The sequence below is a fragment of the Balaenoptera physalus genome (genome assembly GCF_965194825.1).
Source record: "Balaenoptera physalus genome assembly, chromosome: 10".
NCBI classification, from domain to species: Eukaryota; Metazoa; Chordata; class Mammalia; order Artiodactyla; family Balaenopteridae; genus Balaenoptera; species Balaenoptera physalus.
Genome location: NC_138889.1, coordinates 49,546,392 through 49,565,933, shown reverse-complemented (window position 1 = coordinate 49,565,933; position 19,542 = coordinate 49,546,392).

The window sequence follows — 19,542 nt, the reverse complement described above, 5'->3', positions numbered from 1 at the left end:
GGGACACGGGTTCGAGCCCTGGTCCGGGAAGATCCCACATGCTGCGGAGCAACTAAGCCCGTGTGCCACAACTACCAAGCCTGTGCTCTAGAGCCCACAAGCCACAACTACTGAGGCCTGCGCACCTAGAGCCTGTGCTCTGCAACAAGAGGAGCCACCACAATGAGAAGCCCGCGCACCACAACAAAGAGTAGCCCCCGCTCTCCACAACTAGAGAAAGCCCGCGTGCAGCAATGAAGACCCAACACAGCCAAAAATAAATTAAAAATAAATAAATAAATAAATGTATTAAAAAAAAAATTCAGTTCCTCAGTCACACTAATCCCATTTCATGTGCTCAATGTGCTAGAGGCTGCCATATTGGAAAGTACAGTTCTAGAGTGATCTAATCTATTCCAACACATTTTGATGATTCCAGATCTCTTTTCTGAACTCCTGAAAAGCCTTATGTCCTATAAGAACTTCAAAATCAATATATACAAAACAGAACTCATCTCTTTCTTCTGCCTCTTCCCATGTCCCTTTTCTTAGGAAATGGCATCAAGGAATTCCTTGGTGGTCCAGTGGTTAGGACTCCGTGATTTCACCACGGAGGGCCTGGGTTCAATCCCTGGTCAGGGAACTAAGATCCCACAAGCCGGGTGGTGCAGCCAAAAAAAAAAAAAAAAAACGGAAATGGCATTAATTTCTATCAAGCTAGTTGCCCACAGCTTAAATATCACTATTGATTTCTCCTTCTTTCCCACCTTATCCATTCAATGATTATGCTAAGTACAATCACATCTCCCTCCAAATAGTTCTTAAATTCGTTCACTAGTCTACTTCTGCATCTACTAGGCAGTTTAGGCCAGTGTTTCTCAAACTCTACTGTACCAGCTAATCATTTGGGGAGCTTGTAAATGTGGATTCTGATTCAGTAGGTCTGGGGTGGGTCTGCACTTCCAGCAAGGTTCCAGGTGATACTGCCATTGCTCCTGCTGCTACATTAACCATACTTTGAATGGGAAGGGTTTAGGCTGTCCTTGAAAGAGTCTCTTCAAGAATCTCTTTGCTGCTTTTAATCCTTCCTCCCTCTAATCTATTTGCTGCACTGCTGCCGCAGTGATCTTTATAATGTGTAAATCTCATCATCTCCATCCCTAGCTTCATATCCATCAATAATTTCTCATTGATTTCAGAAAGAAGTAGGGAATTTTTACTGATCCTCCTTAACCTCTTCAGCTTTATCCCTTAGTACTCATCCCCCCTCGCCCCCCCCACTTCAACTTGCACATGTTCCACCATGTGTATATAGCTAGAAGGCCTTTGTACATGTTTTTCTGCTCTGCTTGGTATGTTCTTCTTCCATTCCCTTTGCTTTGGTAATCCTTCCTTAAGTCTTAACTTAGATTTCACTTCCCCTGAGAAGCTTTCTCTGACTCCCCAAAACTAGATAGTCTTCTTTTTTCCCCTTCCTATAGGATTTTGTGACACCTAATCACACTGCATTATTACTACCTATTTACTTGTCATTTTTATCTTCTTCAGGTCAGGAACTATCCTATCTTTTTTTTTTTTTTTTTTTTCATGTAATGTCTGAAACATTTATATTAACATATTTCCATACATATTTCCATACAAATACAAGATTTTTAGAAATGTCATGTAACGGCTGAAACATTTATATTAACATATTTCCATACAAATAACCCAATGAAAGTTTAGTTTTGTTTGCTTTTTTATACTGCAGGTTCTTATTAGGCATCGATTTTATACACATCAGTGTATACATGCCAATCCCAATCGCCCAATTCAGCTCACCACCATCCCCACCTCACCGCAGTTTTCCCCCCTTGGTGTCCATATGTCCATTCTCTACATCTGTGTCTCAACTTCTGCCCTGCAAACTGGCTCATCTGTACCATTTTTCTAGGTTCCACATACATGCATTAATATACGATATTTGTTTTTCTCTTTCTGACTTACTTCACTCTGTATGACAGTCTCTAGATCCATCCACGTCTCAACAAATGACTCAATTTCGTTCCTTTTTATGGCTGAGTAATATTCCATTGTATATATGTACCACATCTTCTTTATCCATTCGTCTGTTGATGGGCATTTAGGTTGCTTCCATGACCTGGCTATTGTAAATAGTGCTGCAATGAACATTCGGGTGCATGTGTCTTTTTGAATTACGGTTTTCTCTGGGTATATGCCCAGTAGTGGGATTGCTGGGTCATATGGTAATTCTATTTTTAATTTTTTAAGGAACCTCCATATTGTTCTCCATAGTGGCTGTATCAATTTACATTCCCACCAACAGTGCGAGAGGGTTCCCTTTTCTCCACACCCTCTCCAGCATTTGTTGTTTGTAGATTTTCTGATGATGCCCATTCTAACAGGAGTGAGGTGATACCTCATTGTAGTTTTGATTTGCATTTCTCTAATAATTAGTGATGTTGAGCATCTTTTCATGTGCTTCGTGGCCGTCTGTATGTCTTCTTTGGAGAAATGTCTATTTAGGTCTTCTGCCCATTTTTGGATTGGGGTGTTTGTTTCTTTGATGTTGAGCTGAATGAGCTGTTTATATATTTTGGAGATTAATCCTTTGTCCATTGATTCATTTGCAAATACTTTCTCCCATTCTGAGGGTTGTCTTTTCGTCTTGTTTATGGTTTCCTTTGCTGTGCAAAAGCTTTGAAGTTTCATTAGGTCCCATTTGTTTATTTTTGTTTTTATTTCCATTACTCTAGGAGGTGGATCAAAAAAGATCTTCCTGTGATTTATGTCAAAGAGTGTTCTTCCTATGTTTTCCTCTAAGAGTTTTATAGTGTCCAGTCTTATATTTAGGTCTCTAATCCATTTTGAGTTTATTTTTGTGTATGGTGTTAGGGAGTATTCTAATTTCATTCTTTTACATGTAGCTGTCCAGTTTTCCCAGCACCACTTATTGAAGAGACTGTCTTTTCTCCATTGTATATCTTTGCCTCCTTTGTCATAGATTAGTTGACGATAGGTGCGTGGGTTAATCTCTGGGCTTTCTATCTTGTTCCATTGATCTATGTTTCTGTTTTTGTGCCAGTACCATATTGTCTTGATTACTGTAGCTTTGTAGTATAGTCTGAAGTCAGGGAGTCTGATTCCTCCAGCTCCATTTTTTTGCCTCAAGACTGCTTTGGCTATTCGGGGTCTTTTGTGTCTCCATACAAATTTTAAGATGATTTGTTCTAGCTCCGTAAAAAATGCCATTGGTATTTTGATAGGGATTGCATTGAATCTGTAGATTGCTTTGGGTAGTATACTCATTTTCACAATGTTGATTCTTCCAATCCAAGAACATGGTATATCTCTCCATCTGTTGGTATCATCTTTAATTTCTTTCATCAGTGTCTTATAGTTTTCTGCATACAGGTCTTTTGTCTCCCTAGGTAGGTTTATTCCTAGGTATTTTATTCTTTTTGTTGCAATGGTAAATGGGAGTGTTTCCATAATTTCTCTTTCAGATTTTTCATCATTAGTGTATAGGAATGCAAGAGATTTCTGTGCATTAATTTTGTATCCTGCAACTTTACCATATTCATTAATTAGCTCTAGCAGTTTCCTGGTGGCAGTTTTAGGATTCTCTATGTATAGTATCATGTCATCCGCAAACAGTGACAGTTTTACTTCCTCTTTTCCAATTTGTATTCCTTTTATTTCTTTTTCTTCTCTGATTGCCGTGGCTAGGACTTCCAGAACTATGTTGAATAATAGTGGTGAGAGTGGACATCCTTGTCTTGTTCCTGATCTTAGAGGAAATGCTTTCAGTTTTTCACCATTGAGAATGATGTTTGCTGTGGGTTTGTCATATATGGCCTTTATTATGTTGAGGTAGGTTCCCTCTATGCCCACTTTCTGGAGAGTTTTTATCAGAAATGGGTGTTGAATTTTGTCAAAAGCTTTTCCTGCATCTATTGAGATGATCATATGGTTTTTATTCTTCAATTTGTTAATATGGTGTATCACATTGATTGATTTGCGTATATTGAAGAATCCTTGCATCCCTGGGATAAATCCCACTTGATCGTGGTGTATGATCCTTTTAATGTGTTGTTGGATTCTGTTTGCTAGTATTTTGTTGAGGATTTTTGCATCTATATTCATCAGTGATATTGGTCTGTAATTTTCTTTTTTTGTAGTGTCTTTGTCTGGTTTTGGTATCAGGGTGATGGTGGCCTCATAGAATGAGTTTGGGAGTGTTCCTTCCTCTGCAATTTTTTGGAAGAGTTTGAGAAGGATGGGTGTTAGCTCTTCTCTAAATGTTTGATAGAATTCACCTGTGAAGCCATCTGGTCCTGGACTTTTGTTTGTTGGAAGATTTTTAATCACAGTTTCAATTTCATTACTTGTGATTGGTCTGTTCATATTTTCTGTTTCTTCCTGATTCAGTCTTGGAAGGTTATACCTTTCTAAGAATTTGTCCATTTCTTCCAGGTTGTCCATTTTATTGGCATAAAGTTGCTTATAGTAGTCTCTTAGGATGTTTTGTATTTCTGCGGTGTCTGTTGTAACTTCTCCTTTTTCATTTCTGATTTTATTGATTTGAGTCCTCTCCCTCTTTTTCTTGATGAGTCTGGCTAATGGCTTATCAATTTTGTTTATCTTCTCAAAGAACCAACTTTTAGTTTTATTGATCTTTGCTATTGTTTTCTTTGTTTCTATTTCATTTATTTCTGCTCTGATCTTTATGATTTCTTTCCTTCTGCTAACTTTGGGTTTTGTTTGTTCTTCTTTCTCTAGTTTCTTTAGGTGTAAGGTTAGATTGTTTACATGAGCTTTTTCTTGTTTCTTTAGGTAGGCTTGTATAGCTATAAACTTCCCTCTTAGAACCGCTTTTGCTGCATCCCATAGGTTTTGGGTCGTTGTGTTTTCATTGTCATTTGTCTCTAGGTATTTTTTTATTTCCTCTTTGATTTCTTCAGTGATCTCTTGGTTATTTAGTAACGTATTGTTTAGCCTCCATGTGTTTGTCTTTTTTACGTTTTTTTCCCTGTAATTCATTTCTAATCTCATAGCGTTGTGGTCAGAAAAGATACTTTGTATGATTTCAATTTTCTTAAATTTACTGAGGCTTGATTTGTGACCCAAGATGTGATCTATCCTGGAGAATGTCCCGTGCGCACTTGAGAAGAACGTGTAATCTGCTGTTTTTGGATGGAATGTCCTATAAATATCAATTAAATCTATCTGGTCTATTGTGTCATTTAAAGCTTCTGTTTCCTTATTTATTTTCATTTTGGATGATCTGTCCATTGGTGTAAGTGAAGTGTTAAAGTCCCCCACTATTATTGTGTTACTGTCGATTTCCTCTTTTATAGCTGTTAGCAGTTGCCTTATGTATTGAGGTGCTCCCCTGTTGGGTGCATATATATTTATAATTGTTATATCTTCTTCTTGGATTGATCCCTGGATCATTATGTAGTGTCCTTCCTTGTCTCTTGTAACATTCTTTATTTTAAAGTCTATTTTATCTGATATGAGTATAGCTACTCCAGCTTTCTTTTGATTTCCATTTGCATGGAATATCTTTTTCCATCCCCTCACTTTCAGTCTGTATGTGTCCCTAGGTCTAAAGTGGGTCTCTTGTAGACAGCATATATATGGGTCTTGTTTTTGTATCCATTCAGCCAGTCTATGTCTTTTGGTTGGGGCGTTTAATCCATTCACGTTTAAGGTAATTATCGATATGTATGTTCCTATGACCATTTTCTTAATTGTTTTGGGTTTGTTTTTGTAGGTCCTTTTCTTCTCTTGTGTTTCCCACTTAGAGAAGTTCCTTTAGCATTTGTTGTAGAGCTGGTTTGGTGGTGCTGAATTCTCTTAGCTTTTGCTTGTCTGTAAAGCTTTTGATTTCTCCATCAAATCTAAATGTGATCCTTGCCGGGTAGAGTAATCTTGGTTGTAGTTTCTTCCCTTTCATCACTTTAAGTATATCATGCCACTCCCTTCTGGCTTGCAGAGTTTCTGCTGAGAAATCAGCTGTTAACCTTATGGGAGTTCCCTTGTATGTTATTTGTCGTTTTTCCCTTGCTGCTTTCAATAATTTTTCTTTGTCTTTAATTTTTGCCACTTTGATTATTATGTGTCTCGGCGTGTTTCTCCTTGGGTTTATTCTGTATGGGACTCTCTGCGCTTCCTGGACTTGGGTGGCTATTTCCTTTCCCATGTTAGGGAAGTTTTCGACTATAATCTCTTCAAATATTTTCTCTGGTCCTTTCTCTCTCTCTTCTCCTTCTGGGACCCCTATAATGCGAATGTTGTTGCGTTTAATGTTGTCCCAGAGGTCTCTTAGGCTGTCTTCATTTCTTTTCATTCTTTTTTCTTTAGTCTGTTCCGCAGCAGTGAATTCCACCATTCTGTCTTCCAGGTCACTTATCCGTTCTTCTGCCTCAGTTATTCTGCTATTGATTCCTTCTAGTGTAGTTTTCATTTCAGTTATTGTATTGGTCATCTCTGTTTGTTTGTTCTTTAATTCTTCTAGGTCTTTGTTAATCATTTCTTGCATCTTCTCAATCTTTGCCTCCATTCTTATTCCGAGGTCCTGGATCATCTTCACTATCATTATTCTGAATTCTTTTTCTGGAAGGTTGCCTATCTCCACTTCATTTAGTTGTTTTTCTGGGGTTTTTTCTTGTTCCTTCATCTGGTACATAGCCCTCTGCCTTTTCATCTTCTCTATCTTTCTGTAACTGTGGTTTTTGGTCCACCGGCTGCAGGATTGTAGTTTTTCTTGCTTCTGTTGTCTGCCCTCTGGTGGTTGAGGCTATCTAAGAGGCTTGATGGGAGGCTCTGGTGGTGGGTAGAGCTGACTGTTGCTGTGGCGGTCAGAGCTCAGTAAAACCTTAATCCACTTGACTGTTGATGGGTGGGGCTGGGTTCCCTCCCTGTTGGTTGTTTTGCCTGAGGCAACCCAACACTGGAGCCTACCCGTGCTCTTTGGTGGGGTTAATGGCAGACTCTGGGAGGGCTCACGCCAAGGAGAACTTCCCAGAACCTCGGCTGCCAGTGTCCTTATCCCCACGGTGAAACAGAGCCACCACTCGCCTCTGCAGGAGACCCCCCAACAGCAGCAGGTAGGTCTGGTTCAGTCTCCCCCAGGGTCACTGCTCCTTCCCCTGGGTCCCGATGCACACATTACTTTGTGTGTGCCCTCCAAGAGTGGGGTCTCTGTTTTCCCCAGTCCTGTCAAAGTCCTGCAATCAATTCCCACTAGGCTTCAAAGTCTGATTCTCTAGGAATTCCTCCTCCCGTAGCCGGACCCCCCAGGTTGGGAAGCCTGACGTGGGGCTCAGAACCTTCACTCCAGTGGGTGGACTTCTGTGGTATAAGTGTTCGCCAGTCTGTGAGTCACCCACCCAGCAGTTATGGGATTTGATTTTACTCTGATTGCGCCCCTCCTACCGTCTCACTGTTGCTTCTCCTCTGTCCTTGGACGTGGGGTATCCTCCTTGGTGAAGTCCAGGGTCTTCCTGTCAATGATTGTCCAGCAGCCAGTTTTGATTCTGGTGCTCTCGCAAGAGGGAGTGAGAGCACGTCCTTCTACTCTGCCATCTTGGTTAATCCTCCAGAAGGATTGATCTATCCTATCTTTTTAATTGTTGACAAATAGTCAATGCTCAATAGATTTTTTTGAAAGGCTGAACAAGATATGAGGGCAGTATGCTTTGTGGAGAAGTAAGTGCTCCCCTCATTAAAATGGCCTTATATCCCTAGTGGCTTCCAACTTGAGGGTTTCAGAAGGATCTGCAAAGGAAGAAATTGAGGAGTGAGAGGTATTTTGGATTTTGTTTTTCAGTAGGGAATGATATTTCTCAAGACTTTAATTTATCCCGTTTCTTGAATATGCTATGTGAATATCATATGTAATATGAATATTAATTTCTTGAATATGGCATAATATATTATTTAAAATGCATTTCATAAAGTACTAATCTGCTAGATACTGTGAAAAAAAAGTTTCTGTGGTCAAATAATTTAAGAAACAGCATAACCTCCCCCCTTCTTAAAATTCATAGCACTACATACTTGCATAATAAAGGCTCTGCAAAATCCTCAGTAAAGAAACCTGTTTGTTTGTTTAACTTAGTGTTTTTCTAGCTTATTGGACTATAGAATTCCATTTCAATTTCTCTTTGGCAAGTGCAGTGGTGTAAGGGAAATTTAATTGTTGCTGTCAGACACTTAATAAGTCTAAATATGGTGAAATCATTTAAACATGTTCTGGCTTAAATATTTACTGAAACAGTTTCATGGCCTGCTGTTCCCTTTTTTTTTCCATTTAGAACCTGTTGTGGACCAAATATGTATCAGAGATCTGAGCCATCACCAAATTCAACTTTTCTGTATTTAATTGGTCAAAAACTAATACTTTCTAACAGTTATCTTAGATCTCAATAGCACTAGCAAATAGCTTTTTTCCCCAAAAAAACAAAGGTTTTTTTTTCTTTTTGCAAAGGTGCGTAGAGAACAATAAAGCTGCACTATATAATTTTATTATATAAAGGTCAAGGTAATGGCCTCTAGAGCCAGATAGCTGGGGTTCAAAACCTGGCTTTACCATTAACTTACTGGTGTGACTTTATCAAGTTACTTAGCCTCTCTATCTTAGTTTCCTTAATCTGTAAAACAAAGTGAGAGTAGTATCTGCCTTAGAGGCTCATTATAAGGTACAAATGAGTTGATTTACACAAAACTCATAGACTAGTACCTGGTATATCCTATGTGTTCACTAAGTATTACAAATCAGATTATTAAAATCTATCAGGTGGGATATCAGCCAGGGTCACACATTGATGAAGTGACCTACCATTACATACCAGCTTCAAAGAACAATCAAATTGTTATATACCTTTGGGATTTCTTATGAATGATGAAATGACCAATAACTATTTGAATAAAAGAGAAAATCTTGATGACTTTGGGTGTGCCAATGACTTTTTTTTTTTTTAAAGGAATTCCTTTATTTTTATTATTTTTTAAATTTATTTATTTTTGGCTGTGTTGGGTCTTCGTTTCTGTGCAAGGGCTTTCTCTAGTTGCAGCAAGCGGGGGCCACCCTTCATGGCCGTGCGCAGGCCTCTCACTATCATGGCCTCTCTTGTTGCGGAGCACAAGCTCCAGACGCGCAGGCTCAGTAGTTGTGGCTCACGGGCCTAGTTGCTCCGCGGCATGTGGGATCTTCCCAGACCAGGGCTCAAACCCGTGTCCCCTGTATTGGCAGGCAGATTCTCAACCACTGCACCACCAGGGAAGCCTGGCAATGACTTTTTATGTATACCAAAGGCATGATCCATGAAAGAAAGACTTGATAAACTGTCAGCAGCCATGGAGCAGGGTTCTATTTCCCTGTTCCAAATAGGTTTTTTGTGTACACACTAGACCTTTATAGAATGTTAAGCTGTTCTTTACTAACTAGTCAAATGAGTCTTCCAAAATCATATGGAGTCCATAGGCAGGGAGCAGGCATCCAGCTTTCAGTCTAGTTAACTCTCCCCTGCCCTGCATGAGACCAGAGAAGGACCTCATTGCATAAGTCATCAGGTGACTAAATAACTCAGGAGAGATTCACCATATTTCTTCGTCTTTTGGGCAAGCCACTCTTCAGCCCACAGAATAAAGATGTTTTAGCCCCTAGTTTCTTTTGTGTCTCATAAATTCTCTTGCATGATATACTCAATGAATGTATACATGTGTTCCTTCTGCTTTTCCCTCCATTTATCTTTGCAGGGAGAGAGGTTCTGTTAAGAGGTGGATTACAGGGGGTGTCCATTGAGTGCTTCCCAGCTGCAACTCGTTTTCTCCTAAAATAACTTGCATTAGTGTGCTATTAATTTTTATTCCAGGACACTCTGATCTAATCTGCATTAGAAGTGTCTAATCTTCCTATTGACACTTGCCCCTTTCTTTTTCTGGTTTTCATTTCAAAGGACCCTCACATTGCCTGCACATGGCTCTGTTTAAGCCCCCTGATTAATTAAAGCTAGGATTTAAGTGTTTCTCTTTAATCCTCAAGTTTATTCCCTGATAAAGGGATGAGAGGATGGGTGGTACCATTTTACACCACCACTCTAGCGATATTTAGTTGTTTTACAAACTTGTAAGCAGACAAGACCACAGATATTAACTTGAGCTAACTTAAAGAGAAAGGAGTTATTGGAAGACTATTAAGAAGCTCACAGAGTAATGGGAGCTGGGAGAATCACACTTGGAAATGGGCAGGAATCATACTGTGGAGGGCTGGGCATTAGGAACCCTGGCCATCTTTGTAAAGTAAGATAGTGAGGAGAGCATGCCACCCCTGTAGTGCATATCCTCCAGACTTTTCTATTGTCTCTGTCATTGGCTCAACCGTCTGAGTCTAAGAAAGAGCATCTGATAACTGAGCTTGGGTCACATGCCTGGACCCTGGTCCTGCTGAGTGAAGGAGGGCAAGGATCTGTTTCTGTCAGCTCTGGTAACGGAATGTGCTCACCAGGAATTACTGCCCCATCAAGATTGCCCACAGTCTGGATGTATGAGTTCCAAAAGGAAATCTGGGTGTTCTTGAGGCAGCCAAAACAAAACAAATGCCAACCGAAACTGTGTTTCAATGAACCAGTTGTAATGTAGTAGAAAGGGATTGAGAACTAAGGATGGCAGGAAATAGGGAGGAGGTGAAAGGGCAAGAAACATTCACTCAAGAAAAATTAATTTTTGACAATAGGGACGTCTACATACAAGTAATCATGGCTTTTTGTCTAACATGATATTTAAAGCTCTCTGAAAGCTCAGAGTACGTAAAACACATCTTGGTGACTTAGAAGTATGGTCACCTTCTTTCACCACCAGATGGTGCTTTACATATAAATAGTGTAACATGGATCCTGGGAAGTTCCCAAGCACCTGCTGTTTACAAAGTGCTTTCGTGTAACAATCATTCAAGAAATATTGAGCTCCTATTGAAGATGAGAAATTTAAGTCCAGATGAGGGACACCAAACCTACCTGAACAGATTGGGAGGGCAAGGTTTCCCAATAACAGCTGAGGCTTGGGCACAAGGACATGATAGAAGTTTGGAGGGAAATTCTAACTTAAGAGAGAACCACCAAAGAGGTAGGGAGGCTTGAGAAAGCATAAGGTGTGAAATATGTACACATAAGTTTAGATTCAACTATGGCTATTTGTTTAGTTTGTTATCTGGCTCATCTCAATTCTGTGTCCTATGACTTGAACTTGGAAAAATTAGCTGTTTAAAATAAGTATTCTGATTCTATCCCCCCAGAATTTCCACTGCTTTCCTTAGCCAGTTATTGTTCTCCAGCTTCCCCATTTTCTCATCCTCTCTTTTTCTGTGCTAGAGCTGGATTGGAACAGACTCATTGCAAAACAGGTGTTACATTAAAATACACCAGACCCCAAATGTTTATGGAACATCTACACTGTATATATAGAAGACTAAGAAAAAGCCCATGCTGTGTTACTGATGCATTCATTCCGTTTGCAACTTATCCCATGATTTAAGCAATTATTATTTATTGTGTTCTTATGATACATCAGATACTGTGTTAACATTTTACCTGTTATCTCATTAAATCTAATACAGTTTAGAATGATTATGATCCCCATTTTACTGATGATGAAACTAAGACTCACAGAAATTAAGTAGCTTGCCCAAGTTTTCCAGAATAGAAAATTAAAGGCCCCAGGCTTAATTTTCCACTAAATATTCCCATGGCTGACTTCTTTATATCATTCAGGTCTCTGTTCAAATGTAGCATGTAATAAGAAGCTCAACAAATTTTTGTTTAAAGATTGACGCTCATTCCCAAACTCTTTTTTCTTTTAATTTATTTTTTGGCTGCTTTGGGTCTTTGTTGCTGTGCGCGGGCTTTCTCTACTTGTGGCGAGCGGAGACTACTCTTTGTTGTGGTGCACGGGCTTCTTATTGTAGTGGCTTCGCTTGTTGCAGAGCACGGTCTCTAGGCGCATGGGCTTCAGTAATTGCAGTACGTGGGCTCAGTAGTTGCGGCACGCAGGCCCTAGAGCACGTGGGCTTCAGTAGTTGTGGTGCATGGGCTCAGTAGTTGTGTCTCATGGGCTCAGTAGTTGTGGCTCACGGGCTCTAGATCGCAGGCTCAGTAGTTGTGGCGCATGGGCTTAGTTGCTCCGCGGCATGTGGGATCTTACCGGACCAGGGATCAAACCTGTGTCCCCTGCATTGGCAGGCAGATTCTTTTTTTAAATTTTATTATTTTTTATTTTTTAACATCTTTACTGGAGTATAATTGCTTTACAACGGTGTATTAGTTTCTGTTGTATCACAAAGTGAATCAGCTATATGTATACATATATCCCCACATCCCCTCCCTCTTGCATCTGCCTCCCACTCTGCCTATTCCACCCCTCTAGGTGGTCACAAAGCACAGAGCTGATCTCCCTGGACTATGCGGCTGCTTCCCAAGCTATCTATTTTACGTTTGGTAGTGTATATATGTCCGTGCCACTCTCTCACTTCGTCCCAGCTCACCCTGACCCTCCTCGTGTCCTCAAGTCCATTCTCTACATCTACGACTTTATTCCTGTCCTGCACCTAGGTTCTTCCGAAACTTTTTTTTTTTTTTAGATTCCATATATATGTGTTAGCATACGATATTTGTTTTTCTCTTTCTGACTTACTTCACTCTGTATGACAGACTCTAGGTCCACCCACCTCACTACAAATAACTCAATTTCATTTCTTTTTATGGCTAAGTAATATTCCATTGTATATATGTGCCACATCTTCTTTATCCATTCATCTGGCAGGCAGATTCTTAACCACTGCACCACTAGGTCAATCCCAAACTCTTAACCACTATGCTATATTGTGTCCCTAGATGGGATTAAGAAGATTTAACTTTTAAATTCCCTGATACCAAAGAACATGCTGTGCAAAGGCTGTGCATGCAATGTGCCAAATAATATGTGCATTGCTGGTCCTTACTTTTTTTTTTAAATTAGAGTTTAATTTGCCTATAGTAAAATAAATATTAAGCATGTATGTGTTTTTACAGGTGTATATACCTGTGTAATCACCACCCAGATCAAGATACAGAACATTTTCAGCCCCCAAGGAAACTCTCGGTGCTACCTTCCGGTTGATACCCCATCTCCCAGAGGTAGGTTTTCTGAATTCAATCACATAAATTAGTTTGCTGGTTCTTCAGCTTCATATAAATGTAATCTATAGTTGGTATTCTTGCATTCTTCTTTTTTGCTCACCATAATATCTTGAAGATTTATCTATGTTGTTCATATCAGTAGTTTCTTCTTTTTTTATTATCATATTCCTTTGTATGAAGATACCACAATTTGTTTATCCATCCATTAACCCGTTAATGGATGTTTAGGTTGCTGCTAGTTTTTGGCTATTAGGAGTAAAGCTGCTATAAACATTCTTATACAAGTTTTTACAGACATTTGCACTCAATGTGTTATTTGGGGGAGGATATACTTAGGAGTGAAACTGCTGCATCATAAGGTAGATGTAAGTTTAGCTTCCTTTTTTAAGAAGTGCATGTTCGGGCTTCCCTGGTGGCGCAGTGGTTGAGAATCTGCCTGCCAATGCAGGGGACACGGGTTCGAGCCCTGGTCTGGGAAGATCCCACATGCCGCGGAGCAACTAGGCCCGTGAGCCACAATTACTGAGCCTGCGCGTCTGGAGCCTGTGCTCCGCAACAAGAGAGGCCGCGATAATGAGAGGCCCACGCACCGCGATGAAGAGTGGCCCCCGCTTGCCGCAACTAGAGAAAGCCCTCGCACAGAAACGAAGACCCAACACAGCCATAAATAAATTAAAAAAAAAAAAAAAAAAAAAAAAAAAGAAGTGCATGTTCAAGTATTTTGCTAAATTTAAAAGCTTTCTTATTGATCTGTAGAGTTCTTTATATAAATATTATGGATATAATCCTTTATCAGATATATCAGATATATGTATTACAAATATATTCTCTCAGTTTGTGATTTGCCTATTCAACTTTCTGCTAATGTGTTCTGATGATAGAAGTTCTCAATTTTAATGAAGTCAAATTTATCAATTTTGTCTTTAAAGGTTTGTGCTTTTCTGTCATGTTTAAGAAATCTTTACCTACCCCAAAATTGTCAAGTTGCTCTCCTGCATTTTCTTCTAGAGCTTTATTTTTTTAGCTTTCATGTTTAAATCTATGATCCACCTTGAATTAATTTTGGGGTTTGATGTGAGGTAGGGTTTATTGCTTTTCCTATATGAATATAAAATTGTTGAAGCGCCTTTTAATGAAGAAGACTATCATTTCCCTGCTGAACTGCAGTGATACTTTTGTCATAAGCCAAGTGACTCTATAGGTATAGGTGTATTTCTGAACTCTGTTTTGTTACATTGGTCTATTTGTCTATCCTTGTACTAATACCCCACTGTCTTAATTACTGCAGCTTTTAATAAGTTTTGAAACTCTGATAGTATAAGTTCTCCAACTTTATTCATCTTTAAGATTATCTTGGCTATTTTAGGTTCTTTGTATTTCCATATAGATTTAAAATTCAGCCTGTCAATATGCACCAACTATTCATGCTGGGCTTTTGATTGCATTTACATTGAACCCACACATCAAATTGGGGGAAACTGACATCAATATTCAGCCTTTTGATTCATAAACATGATGTAGCTCTCCATTTATTTAGGTCAGCTTTAATTTCTTTCTATAGTACAAACTTGCAATATTTTATACTTTTCAATATTAGCTTTATGGAACTTTTCTTAAACTTGTTTCTAGATATTTGATTTTTTTCATTCTACTATAAGTGGTATTTTTAAAAATTTCATTTTCTGATAGTTTCTTGCTAGTATATAGAAATATTTTTTTTAATATGTTGACCTTATATCTAGAGAGCTTGTTGCTAAATTCACTTGATTTTAACAGTTGATATATTTTCAGTTTTTCTTTTTTTACAATCATGTAATATGTAAATGAAAATTGTACTTTTTGTTTCCTATAGTGTACCTTTTATTTCTTTCTAGTCTTATAGCACTGTCTAGGGCCTCTAGCACAATGGTGAATAAAAGCTGTGGTAGTGGACATCCTCATCTTGTTGGGGAGAAAGCTTTGACTATTGCACCACTGAGAATGGTTTAGCTGTAGTGTTTTATTACTAGAAAACCTTTTAAAAATAAAAGATTTTTCCTTTCATTTCTACTTTTTGAGGACTTTTTCCCCCTGAAATCATGAATGCATGTTTAGTTTTATCAAATGTGCTTTCTTCATCTATTGAAATGATTGTGCTTTCCCCCTATTTTTAAAATTCTGTTAATGTTGTGAATTACACTGATGGAATTTTAAAATGTTAAACTGTCCTTTTATTCCTGGAATAAACCCCCTCTTGGTTATGATGCATTATGTATTTTTTTATATCCCTGGAATCCTATTTATTAATATTTTGTTAGGATTTTTACATCTACCTTCAAAGGAGATACTGACCTGTAATTTTTCTTTTTTGTAATGTCCTTTTTAGGTTTGATATTAACGTTTTACTGGTCTTAAAAAAGTGAGATCAAAAGTATTCCCTCTTTTTCTATTCTTTGGAAGAATTTTTGTAAATTTGGTATTATTTTGCCCTTAAATATTTGGAAGAATTCACCATTAAAGCCATATGGGTCTGATATTTTTTTTGTGGAAAAGGTTTTTAAAAATCTGGAAGTAATTTGTTTTGAGTCAATGCATCAGATTTTAGTCATGGGTAATTTCCTTGTTCAAGATAAATGTTATTATATCTTAAGTGATGAATTAAAAGTTTATATAAAAATAATAAGCTATAGATATGTCTTTATATTAAGAAAATAAAAAACTGGTAATCCTCAACTTAGTTTTTGCTTCATGTATTTTGAAGCTCTGTTATTAACAGCATAAAAGTAATAGGATAATTAGGATATAAAAATTAGGATTTTTATGTCTTGTTCATAAATTAACCCTTTTATCATTATGAAATGACACTCTTTATCTCTGGTAACATTCTTTGCTCTGAAATCTAACTTGTCTGATGTTAATATAACCACTCCAGTTTTCTGTTGATTAGTGTTAGCATGGTATACTTTTTGCCACCCGTTTAGTTTGTTCCTATTTGTTTATATTCCAAATGTGTTTCTGGTAAGCAACCTATAGTGGGGTCTTGCTTTTTAACTAACCTGACAATCTCTGCCTTTTTATTAGGGGTGTTTAGATGACTTAGATTATGTTTAACATGATTATCGATATGGTTGGGTTTAAATCTACCATCCTGCTGTTTTCTATTTGTCTTACCTGGTTTTTGTTTCCTTTGTTCTCTTCTTCTGCCTTCTTTTGGATTAACTGATTTTTAAATTCCATTTTGGGGGACTTACTTGTTATAATCCTTTGTTGTATTATTTTAGTGGTTAAGTACAGGGTTTATAGTATACATGTTTAACCTATCACAATCTATCTTCAAATGATAACATACCACTTCACATATAGTATAAGAACCTTACCAGTGTATAATTCCATTTCCCCTTTCCAGCCTTTGTACTATTGTTGACATACATTTTACTTTCATATATTTTATAAACCCTGAAATACATTGTTATAATTTTTGCTATAGACAGTCAATTTCCTTTCTAAAAGAAGTATCAGTCTGTTAAATCATGTAGAAAACTAAAAGTGAAATCACAAACTGTTGTTACAATAGAACTATGTTATATAATTGCCCATGTATTTACTTTTACTGAGATCTTTATTTCTTCATATGGCTTTGAGTTACTTCAAATGTCCTTTCATTTCAATTTGCAAGATTCATTTTAGCATTTCTTGCAGGACAGGTGTATAGGTAATAAACGTCTTCAGCTTTTGTTTATCTAGGAATATCTTGATTTCGCTCTCTTTTTTTTTTTTTTCTGCACTGCACGGCTTGTGGGATCTTAGTTCTACAACCAGTGATTGAACCCGGGCCCTTGACAGTGAAAGCGCGAGTCCTAAACACTGGACCGCTGGGGAATTCCCTCTCCCTCACTTTTGAAGGACCATTTTGCGAGTTAAAGGATTCTTGGTTGATTGTTTTTTTTTGTTGTTTTTTTCTTTCTTTTAGCAGTTTGAATATATTGACCCACTGCCTTTTGGCCTCCAAAGTTTCTGATGAAAGCTCTTTTAATTTTATTGAGAACCCCCTGTATGTGATGTGTCACCTCTCTCTTGTTGCTTTCAAGATTCTATCTTTGTCTTTGTTTTTCAAAAGTTTGATTACATTGTGTCTCAGTGTGGGTCTCTTCCAGTTCATCCAACTTGGAGTTTGTTGAGTTTCTTGGATGCTTATGTTCATGTCTTTCATCAAATTTGGGAAGTTCTCAGCCATTATTTCTTTAAATATTCTCTCTGCCCCTTTCTCTCTCTCTTCTCCTCCTGGGACTTCCAAAATGCATATGATGATCTGCTTGAAGATGTCCCACAAGTCTGTTAGGTCCTGTTTACTTTTCTTCAATCTTTTCTTCTTTATGTTACTCAGACTCAATAATTTCCATTGTCCTATCTTCAACTTCACCGATTCTTTCTTCTGCCTGTTTAAATCTACCTTTGAATCACCATAGTGAATTTTTCATTTTAGTTATTTTACTTTTCAGCTCCAGAATTTTTTTGTTTTCTTTTTAGCTTTTCTCTTTATTGATATTTCCATTTTGTTCATACATTGTTTTCTAGACTTCCTCTATGTCTTTCTTAGTTCTTTGGGCATCTTTAAGACAGTTAATTTAAAGTCTTTGTCTAGTATATCTGCCGTAATGTCTTTTCAGGGACAGTTTCTGTTGATTTATTTTTCCCTTTCAATGGGCCATACTTTCCTGTGTCTTTGTATGCCTTGTGATTTTGTTGTTGTTGTTGTTGGAAACCGGATACTGAATCTAATAAAGTGGTAACTCTGGAAATCAGATTCTCCTCTTTTATCAGAGTTTGCTTTTTTTTGTTTTTGTGAATTGTTTTTGTTTTTTTTCTTGTAGGCTGTTTCTGTGCCAAGAATCAGCCTGAGGAGAAAACTTAAGATCTTCTAAGGTCTTTTCTGAGTGTTTGCTTTTCCCTGGGCATGTGTAGTGACTTGCTGATTTCCCCCATATATGCAGTTGCCTTTGAATGTCCTAGTCTTTCATGCATGGCTCCCAAAAGGGGAAAAAGAGAAAAATGAAGCGGGGGAACAGGGTGCTGGCCCTTAAATCTCGTGGAAGTCACTTCACCTGGAGGGAGAGGGGCTTGTAACAGTGGGGTGGGGAAGGAGGTATAACAATGATTGGTTGCCTCTTTGTCAGCACCTTTGTGATCAGAAGCATCAATCAGTGGTCAGAGAACAGAGCATTGATTTTTGGAGGACAGGTTCCTTTTTGCCCACCCTGACTGCTGCAGGAACACAGGTGCCTTCTATGGGATGGGGGTGGGGTGTAGATAGCAGCTACTGTGCTAAGAGCTGAAATTGACCAAAATTAACTGCATTTTACCATCCAAGCCTTCACCTGGTAGATGCAAGCATTTAATAGACTCCAGAGTTCCAAAATAGAGATAGATTCTGAGATAGATTCTGCATTGTCTAAGTGAGGAGACAGATTTCTGGTGCTTCCTACTCCACCAACTTCCAGAATACTCTCCAGCTGATTGCCTTTTAAAGAGATTTAAATAATAAGAAAAAAGTCTTTATGTTTACCCATGTAGTTACCATTTCTTGTGCTCTTCATTCCTTTGTACAACTTCAGGTTTCCATCTGGTATTATTTTCCTTCTACTTGAAGGACTTTCTTTAATATTTCTTGTGGTGCAGGTTTCTAGTGAGGATTCTTTTAACTTCTGTATCTCTGAAAAAAGTCTTTATAGTTACTTAATTTTTGAAAGTTATTTTTGATGGGTAAAAAAATTTTAAGTTGACAGATTTTGGTTTTAGCATTTTAAAAACATTGCTTTAACTTCCATTGTCTTCTAACTTACATTGTTTCCAACAAGAAATTTACTGTCATACTTATCATTATTTGTTGTGAGTAAGTAGTCTTTTCTCTTTGGTGGCTTTTAAGTTTTCTCTTTGTCATTGGTTTTAAGTAATTTGAATATGATATACCCTAGTGTAAATTTCTTTGTTTCTTGTGCTTGATGTTCACTGAGCTTCTTGGATCTGTGGGTATATCATCTTCATTAAATTTGGAAAAATTTGCTAATTATTTCTTAAAATATTTTTTTATGTTCCTACCTTTCTTCTCATTCACGGACTCCAGTTATATTTTTCTTCTTGAGGTTGTCCCACAGCTCACTGGTGCTCTGTTCACTTTTTTTCCAGCTTTTTTTCTCTCTGTACTTCATTATGGATTTTTTTTTTTTTGGCTATATTTTCAAATTCACCAATCTTTCTTCTGCCACTAATCCCATCCAATATATTTTTCATCTCAGGCATTGTAACTTTTATTTCTAGAAGTTTACATTGAGTCTTATTTTTTTAATCACCAATGTCACTACTTAACATGTTCTATCTTCTTGAACATATAAAATATTAAAAAAAT